Raw genomic sequence first — 7,118 nt, 5'->3', positions numbered from 1 at the left:
CAACCCTGCTCAACTTATTTCTTCAGGGACAGCTACCACTCTCCAGCTGAAATGCTGGGCTTTTGGGGAAAAAGAAAATTACATGTTCACCTCCAAATCAAAAAGGATTAAGGTAAGAGAACCTTTCAAACTAAAAATTATTGGCCCAAAGCTTTAATCTTTGCAAGAAATCTCTAATTAAGACCAGGCTGACAGTTAAACAACTAGTTCTTCTGGTGGGGAGAAACCCTCCTCTTTAAGGGAAGCAGCCTGATAGTTGAAAGCAACTGTTTGGTCAAACTTCAGGCTCCCTGGCAACAGCCTGCATTGCCTTTCCTTCCTGTTCAGTGATTTACAGGCAGTGCCACAATGGCCCAGGTTCAGATGTTTGGTGCCATCCAAGGAATTTGGCATTGCCATTTCCATATGTTTTAATCGAAGTTTCAATCCTTTCAACCAGTCGTCAAATGCCAGCTTTCCTTTCTTTTACAGAAAGCTCAAGGTTCCTAGAAGACTTTTGACATCCTCTTTTGTGCTCAGAGAGATGACATTTTCAAACAGATGTTTCCAAAGTTAACAGCATTTGAAAGAATAATGAACTCAAATGCCCCTGGATTCCAGCTTAGCCCAACTCCATTTGGTGTCAGACACTGAGATTCCCACCTCTAAGGCAGGAGCTGTTTGTGCCCCCCATCCCTCCTGTCCTTCTCCCCAGCAGCCTGTGCCTGTTTTCCCCGGCAGAATCCCTGTCCCTGTGCACCCTGCCAGGAGCAGCTGCACACAGGCTCACATCTCCCCTTGCCCTCACCAGGGGGTTTCTCTCATCCCCGAACACGCCGATGAGAACGTTGGTGCGATGAGTGCCCAGGGCCTGCACTGCCACCACAACTGGGATCTCTGCTGTGCTCTGGGGCTGCACAATCCCACAGGGCTTGGGGCTGGAGTAGAGCACAGCAGAGTCCTCCTTGCGTTTCTGGAAGGGACACAATGAAACGCAGATTCAGAGGGACCTCTCAAGAAACTTTAGGCTCCTTAACATCCACCACAACAGCAACTTACACACACCTTTAAAACTCCCCAGGACAAAGGTCAAAGGCACAAACAAGATGCAAGAACTGTAGGTTTAGCACTCCCAGGGGATCCTCCAAGGAGGCTGCCAGCACAGGCACTGGTGTCTGTGGGTGCAGCAGCTTTTCACAACCCTCTAAGATCTCCCACAGGAAAACACCCTGAGGACTAGAACATCAACTGTTTTCTCAGGAGCTTAAACTGCCTCCTCAAGTTTACAGTAGGGTAGGATCCTGTTCTCAGCAGATCTTTAGGACTGATTAGAAACCAGCAAGGTCTTATCCAAACCCTTTTTTCCCCTAATAATCTCCTCAGGAATATTTGACAGGAGGAGGTGAATGTGATGCCAAACCTGGGGAATAAGCCCGTAGCAGCCAGGAAGGTGGCTGGGATTCCTAATGAGGATCTTCCTCTCATAGGGCACCTTCAGGTGGCACTCATCACACAGCAGCACTTGGGGGGACACTTGGAGCTCAGGAACGAGACATCTGGGCAAAGAGATGACCCCAGGACAATCAGAGATACTGAGAGAATGGAGAATGCCTACCCCCAAAGATTGTGAAATGGAGCAGAACACATTGGTCACTGTCAAATGCACATTGAAGAGCCCTACAGGGATAAATTGCCTTCTACCTCTTCCCACTCCAACATGTCTTGTCAAGGAGGGGCAAACCCTGAGAGGCAGCACCCAGAGGCTGCCAAGTGCCCCAGGCAGAGCACTTTGCCCCACAGCTGCCTCAGCCCCTGCTTTACCCAAGAAGGCTTGCAAGGACTCCTGGAAGAGTCCCAGTGACCCACGAGCTCTGGGGGAGCCTTCCCAACAAGGATCAGTGCTCCCTAAGGCTCAAGGAACACACAGCTCCAGGGTCTCAGTAAAAATGACTCCCTTCTCTGCCATGGTGCTGTTGCCCTGCCTGAGAACTCAGCTCTTTGCCCCAGCCCTGGAGGGCACAAGACAGCAGCTGCCCCACAGAGGGGTTGATCAGCCCCTGCAAGGCCCTGCAGCTCCCTGGCTCCTTCACTGCACAGCTCCAGGCACTGCCTGGCCCCAGCTCCACCTGCTGTACACAATGGCAGCCCAGGCACTGCCTGGATGGCTCTGCCTGGCACAGCGAACAGCACCAGGGAGCTGCATCCCTCTGGGCATCACACTGACACCCACAGCAGCACAGCAGCATGGAATTCTGCTGCAGCAACAACAACTTTTGCTCTCAACTCTGACAACATTTAAGCTCAAAATGGGAAGCAGAGGGAAGGACAAAAACTGGAGCTGACCTGCCACATCAAGGGCTGCTTTCCCCTTGTCAGACCTTGCCCTCCCCACTCTTGCTGGGAGCCACTTCCCCCCTGCCATGTGCCCTCATGGACAGAGCCAGAGCCTGACTCTCAGCAGCTGCTTGGTGTGGCCCAAACCAGTGCACGGTGCTCACAACCAGCACAACCCCACCTCTTGCGGCCTGAAGGAGAGGAGGCCCTCGGGAAATTTGTTCCACCTCAAGCACCAAAAACAAGGCCAATCAATGATATCATTCCTGGTGCCTTTAGAAGAGGGCCCAGGACCATGCTGGGCTGTGAGCAAACGTGCTTTTCACCACGGGCTGCTGCCCAAGCACTGCTGTTCTCGTGTCCAGCTGGCACAACATGAGGGCATTCAGCAGCACTTCTCCTTGGCAGCTGCAGCCAGCACAGCCTGGGCAAGGCAGTGCCTGCGGGAGGCCAGGCAAGGGCTGGTACCTGGCTGTGATGATCAGGGCTGCCACTCCCTTGCCAATACCCTCCAGGTCCACCAGCAATCTCCGGTAGAACTCCATCACCGTGTTGGAGCACAGGGTCACCTGGTGGAAGAGAAGAACAGTCAATTCTTCCTTCCAAAAGCTCATTACCCACGGGTGATATCCTCCAGTTCCTGAGGGAGGATTTGCCCTTCATTCTTCTGCTGCTCCATGTGTAGAGCACAGTCTCAGAGTAACAAAAGCCTTCTGGCAATACCAGATTTGTTAAACACACCGTGCTATCAGGGCACAGGACAGCTACATTAAAACATTAGACTACAGCTCCATGCACCACTGCATTCAAATTAAGGGGCCAATTGCTCATCTGACTACAAAGACATCCATGTAGAGGAAATCTGACTTGACCACAATGAGTTCAGCTTTGCAGCAGGAGGCTGAGGGCAAAGTGTGGCCCAGCAGGTGCTGGGCAGTTCATGGCTGCCCTGGCACCCCGAGCCCGGGCTGGCTCTGAGAACTCCAGCCCCAAGCCAGGAGTGGGGAACTGTGTCAGGGTGGGCATTGACCAGAGGCAGAACCCTCAGAGCCAGAACTTCCCCAGGGTGAGCATTGACCACAGGCAGAACCCTCAGAACTGCCCAGGGTGGGCATTGACCACAGGCAGAATCCTCAGAACTGCCCCAGGCTGGGCATTGACCACAGGCAGAACCCTCAGAACTGCCCCAGGCTGGGCATTGACCACAGGCAGAACCCTCAGAGCCTCTTGCTCAACACCGCAAGAGACAAGCCACCAACGGGACCAGGCAGAGGAGAAAGGAGGAGGATCTCTGTCTTGAAGTTCCACAAGGAAGGGTTTATTCCAAGCAAAAGGATCAAAGCCAAAAGAGCCCTGCACACTCCTGCACAAGGAATTTTGTACAGATACAAATCAGGGGGTGAATACAAACAGCAAGCCAAAAGAGAATCCTCAGCAGAGCACTGAGGGGATTACATCAAGTGTCTGGGGCCACTTTGGATAGGAGGGTGGGGAGGATGGCTCACATGGGCCAATGGGGCCTCCAGGAATAGGGGAATTCCAAAGGGGCATTGCAGACAGGGATTGGCTCCAGGTTAAATTGGCAAAGAAGGTTGGGGAACAAAAGGGGCTGGGTTTGACAGGAAGGGAAAGAGCTGGAACAAGGGGCAGGGAATGGCATGAGGGACAGCTTTGAGGGAGGGTAAAACCCAGGGGTAAACCAACTCGGGGAGAACACGGGGTACAACAGAACAAACCACTTAACAAGGAATCAATACAATAAATTTGAACCGCTACACATGGCTGCAGATTTTTTTGTCTCCACTGGAGCTTCCTGCAGTGAACACAAATCTTTCTGCTCCCCAGGAGGGGGGAAATGACACCACGAAGAAAAGCTCACTGCTTGATACAATGACATCTCTCTAACAGCCACTTTCTGCCCTCATCCTTGCTCTGCCCCGTTGCAATCAAATCAATCGCTCTCAAAAATACAAGAATGGCTTCAGGCCTTGACCATAAGGTCTGTGAGCTCAGCATATGATTTTGGAAAGCAAACAGTGCTCCCTGAGGAACATCCCGAGTAAGCCAGCTAGCAGAGGCCCCCAGCAGTGCAGATCTCTCAGTGCCAGGATGCTCCAAGCTGGCACCAGAGCTAAAGCCCTCCCACCCTGCAGTGCAGCTCCAGCCCTGGTGCTGCAGCGGCTGTGGCTGGGCTCTTGCCGTACCTCGATGTCCTGGTGTCCCTGGGGGAGGATGGTGCCTTGGCTGGGATTCATGGTGAACTCCCTGGGCTCCACATGGAAATGGATTCCCTTCCTCCAGGCTGGGTCGGTGTCCCTGCGGATCTGATCCACGCTGTCCACAGCCGGCTGCGTGCCATCGTCCGACATGCGGAGCTGGAACGTCAGGGGCACCGCGGAGCTGTTGGTGAGGCGGCAGCGCTGCGTGTAGGGAAAGCCTGGACAAGGACATAAATATCCATTCAGGCACCCAGCAGGGCATGATCCTGGGGGCAAGATCCTGGCAGGATCAAAGTGGGATTGGAGCTGAGCTCTTTATTATCTGAACTACAGCTCACCTAGAAGCTGCATGAGGAATTAATTGTCACTTAGTTCCCTTTGACACAGATTCCAGACTGCAGCCTTGAAAATGCCCACTCCTAGCCCTGCTGAACACTGCAAGCTTCTCTCTTTGGGATGGGGACGAGCTCCCTCACCTGCCCCAAACCAGCACCAGTTCTCTCTCAGTGATGAGTGTGCACCCAGACCCAGCATTTACTCTGAGAATTCAAGCTGTCCAATTCCCTGCTCAGCCTGCCAACACTCCCACCTTTTTCAAGACATATGAACAGTGAGTTGTCAGTGAGAAGAAGCTACAGCGAAAGAAAATGAGGATGGAATCAGGAACTAGAACGTGATGCAAAGCACCCTAATGCAGCTTCTCTCTGCAGGACCCTTAAGGCATCTCTTGCTTTGGGCCAAACAGACTGAGCACGTGACAGCTCAGAGCCCACTCAACTGGGGACACAGACAAGCCTTGCTTTGAGATTAGCAATTAGGAACCAGGTCCCACCTCAGCCCACAAACAGGGACATCACAGCCATGCTGCTCACTGAGAGTGCTGCCTGCAAGGGTTTACCCCACCTTGGCTCTGAGATTTGCTTTCCATCCTGCAAAGCCAGAGATACAGCCACTCATAGTGGGGATGTCCTGCAGAGCGCGCAGAGCAGCCACACCCTGCTCTGCACTGCACATCTGGCTGGGCTGGCCAGCTCTGTGGGGGGGATACTGGGACAAACCCAGATGTCAAAACCTCCAATGAGACTGAAGCCAGCACATGCAGACAACAGTCAACAGTTACAAAGAAGCAAAGATACAACAGCTGCCTTCAGCCCAAGAGCCCTTAGGAATGAAATTGGATTCAGCAGGATCTGAATCTCCTGCTTCAGACCCATATTTCCATCTCTTGCCTTTCGTGTTTCATTCCTTCCAAAGGCAACTTGACAAGCGCCTCCGTGGTGATGCAGGCTGGGGAAGAAGCAGCTCAAAAAAGGCAATGAGTTTCCTTCAGAAGTTCATGAACTTCATTGTTCTGGGTTTAGGCTTGGCAGTGAATGTTGCCCTTGGTCTGGGAAGGGGGATAGGGGTTCTGGGGGATTCTGGGGGGTTTTGGCCCTAGGCTGGGCTTTTCCCTTGGGGTTTTTTGGCAGTTGTGGCGTGATGCCGTGGGCGGCTGTGCAGTGGGAGCTGAGGCTGGGCAGGGAGCGGAGCTTCCCTTCCTCCCGCTCGGGGGTCGCAGCTCGGCCGCTGCTGCTGCGGGAGGTTTGTGCTTGGCCCGGGGCTGCCCTGGCTGCAGCTCAGCGCTGGCACCGACCCTGCCTGCCTGCCCCGCTGCTGCTGCTGCTGCTGCTGGGCACTGCCCACATCCCCCTGCCCTCTGGGGCTTTGCAAAAGGAGCATTTCCTCCTTCCCTTCCCTTCCCTTACCGGCTGGGGGGGGATCACTGCCCTGCCAGAGCCCACAGCTCCTCCTGCTGTGACCACAACTCCACCAAAGGGGAAAAACAGGACTTGGCATCTGGGAAATGTCTGTTCTTGTCTTGTCTGTGCTCTCCTGAGATAGTCTAGCAAAGAACTGTTATTCCTTTTCCCACAGTTTTGCCTGGGAGCCCTGTCATTTCAAAGGGATAATCATTTGGGGGGAGGGGCTCATCTTTCCATTGCAGCAAGATTCCCACCTTCCTTGGCAGACATCTGTCTTTTAAAGCAGCACAGAGACACCAGAAAATACTGCCTTTCTATTCCTTGCTTCCATTGGATCTCACAATGGCAAAATGCCCCCTGAGGCAGCAGCAGCAGCAGCAGCCCTGCAGTTCAAAGCCTGAAGAGGCTGCTGGGGCAGAGCAGGAGTGAGGGATGCTTTTCTGTTGGAAGGCACACATCCCTGAGGCTGTGTCCCAGCCCAGGGAACACTCACCAAAGGAGATGTCCCCGAAGTCGAGCTCAGCCAGGTCGAAGTGTAAACTCGGTGCAGTGACGCTGCCCCTGGAGGCCGAGGACAGAGCAGGCAATGGCTCGGTTAAAGGCACAAGACTCTGTGCTTTGATGCTCAGGGACAGCTCATGGGAAATGTGCTTCTGCCCAGCAGCTGCTGGGCTTTGTGCCCTTCTACAGCCCCAGTGAGGAAACAAAAGTTCCTGGCCCTGGTGCTTTGTTGCTGGTCAATCTGTCACTTCAAATGTGTTCTGGGGACTTTGCTGATGAATGCATCACACACAAAAACAAAGAGAACATCTGCCAAGCTGAACTTTGTTCATGTCAGTAGTAA

The sequence above is a fragment of the Melozone crissalis genome, unplaced genomic scaffold (assembly GCF_028551555.1).
Source record: "Melozone crissalis strain CALT ecotype California unplaced genomic scaffold, PUWL_Pcris_2 ptg000046l_1, whole genome shotgun sequence".
NCBI classification, from domain to species: Eukaryota; Metazoa; Chordata; class Aves; order Passeriformes; family Passerellidae; genus Melozone; species Melozone crissalis.
The sequence above is the reverse complement of the archived record's forward strand: the minus strand, read 5'-3'. Positions refer to the sequence as shown.